We start from the raw sequence: 2322 nt of genomic DNA, 5'->3' as shown, positions 1-2322 counted from the left end.
TGCAAACTGTAATAACCGAAGTAAAAATCGACCCGATTTATTGTTTCGTGCGTTTCCATCGGGCACACAACAACTGAAGAAGTGGGAAATTCGTATGAAAAGAGGAGATGGCCTTTGTCACGGTAGGAAACATGTTCTGTTTTTCTGAACACTTCTTGCCGACGGATTTTAAGCGGACTCTGACTGAAGAAATAATGATGGAAAATGGAAGGCTGCTTCAAGAATTACAAGAATTAAACGCAAAGAAGAGGATTTCCAAGTTTTGGCTATCAAACATTTCACACACAAAAACTATAAATTTGATTGTTGAAATATGCCAGAATCTCTTTCAACACGGAATTACAAACGTTTTCATGCCTTCTTCGTTTTTTAGCGAGTTTTACAAAATTTGCGAGAGAGCGAGGCAAGGAAAACGGTACCTGAAAGCTAACCTTTGTAAATATGTGTTTTGTCTCTCGCTCCATTGCTCTTAACTTTACGGTGTTCTTAATTGAAATTTTTTCTTCTCCTACCTCGGCTTATCTTAAGGCTTTCCTCGCTTAAATTTCTCAAATTTCGTCGCTTTTTCTCTCATGCTCTTTCGCTTTTCTTCAACTTTCCCGCTCTTTCTCTCGTTGCTCGTCACTAATATGATTTCCCGCCAGAATTTCGCGGGTTGCCAAATGCAAAGCTGCCACGCGATTTCCCGCCAAGGAAAATTGCCCAAACAATCCCGTCCCCAGAGGCTATCCTGTCTCCTCACCTCCACCCCGACAGTAGAGACCTTTAGAATCCGACTACGACTACGACTACGACTACGAATTAGGACGTGGAAGGTTGGCACTAGATTATTGCATGTAGCCGTTGCGTCAGCATCAAATGAAACTTTAGATTGCAACAACAGGCAACGAAATGGTTTTTCCCGGCTAAATGTTGAGCAAACGGTCAATGCAGGAAGCTTCAGTTGCTCTTTTCGTAAACGACATGATCGATGAAGTAGAATTGCAGGCAATTTTAGAACTAACAAACAAAAAGAATCCTTGTTTCCCGTACTGGAAATACGATAGGATCGAGAGTACACTGGATGATTTGTCTGAGTCTGAAGCCAAAGCCGAATTTAGGTTTGCTATCTCGGAGCTTCCACGTCTGGCAGAGGCGCTCAGGATACCCGATATGTTCACTTGTTGCAATGGAACGACAGCTTCTGGATTGGAAGGCTTGTGTATCCTGCTCAAACGGTTTGCGTATCCTTGTCGTTTGAGTGACTTAATTCCGCGGTTTGGGCGATCAGTGCCTAAGCTTAGCCTTATTTTATCGGAAGTGACTGAGCATGTTTTCCAGAATAATGAGCACCTATTACGGGACTTAAACCAACCGTGGCTGCAGCCTCGATGCCTTGAAGAGTTTGCTAATGCTATTCACCAAAAAGGAGCAGCTCTGGATAATTGCTGGGGTTTTGTGGACGGAACGGTAAGGCCAATCAGCCGGCCTGGAGAAAACCAACGTGTGATGTATAACGGGCACAATAGAGTGCACGCAATTAAGTTCCAATCAGTTGTTTCACCTAGTGGTTTAATTGCAAGCCTGTATGGTCCTGTAGGTAAGTTTATTTTCTCTAGAATTAAGTTTGGAACATGATTTGTGAATTGTGCACTTGTTGTTTTTCTCGAAGGATCTATATAAAGTACTGTTTTACATTATTATCGTTGTTTTTCACAGAAGGCGTAACACACGATGCAGGAATGCTGCGAATGTCCGGTCTCCTGGAGGCACTTGAACAGTACTCGTACTCTTCGACAAATCAGCGTCTTTGTATCTACGGTGACCTCGCTTATCCTATGAGGGTACACCTTCAAGTGCCGTACCAGGGAGCACGATTAAGCAACGATGAACAATCATTTAACGCCTCGATGAGTACAGTGAGGACCACCGTGGAATGGGTGTCGGTAATATTTCGCCTTTTTAGACTTTAAAAAGAATTTGAAAGTTGGACTGAGTCCTGTTGGCAAGATGTATGCTGTCTGTGCCCTCTTGCGAAATGCAATCACATGTCTTTATGGTTCCTCTACAGGTTCATAGTTTGATGTTCAACCACCCACTCTTCAGGAATATTTTCGAGTTTGAAGGACTATTCAGTTTATTTTAAAACGTTCTTTGAAAGAGAACAGGCAATAACATCAGGGATCCACCAGTTATCCACATATTTTTCCAGTATTGCCAAAAGCATTGACAATTATAATTAAGAAACAGTATAGATGTTTTTCAGGCATTATTTTAATAACTGTCTTTCAAAAATTGAAAATATTGAATAAAGCTTGGGTTGCTCAGTAATTGTTTATCATC

At 41.7% G+C, this 2322-nt stretch overlaps 1 pseudogene; it reads left to right on the top strand.

The window, feature by feature from the left end:
- The first annotated feature begins 909 nt into the window (after positions 1-909).
- Positions 910-2103, top strand: LOC138019031 (uncharacterized; annotated as a pseudogene).
- The last annotated feature ends 219 nt before the right edge of the window (positions 2104-2322 follow it).

The sequence above is a fragment of the Montipora capricornis genome, chromosome 10, assembly GCF_036669925.1.
Source record: "Montipora capricornis isolate CH-2021 chromosome 10, ASM3666992v2, whole genome shotgun sequence".
NCBI classification, from domain to species: Eukaryota; Metazoa; Cnidaria; class Anthozoa; order Scleractinia; family Acroporidae; genus Montipora; species Montipora capricornis.
This window is presented reverse-complemented; position numbering and strand designations above follow the sequence as displayed.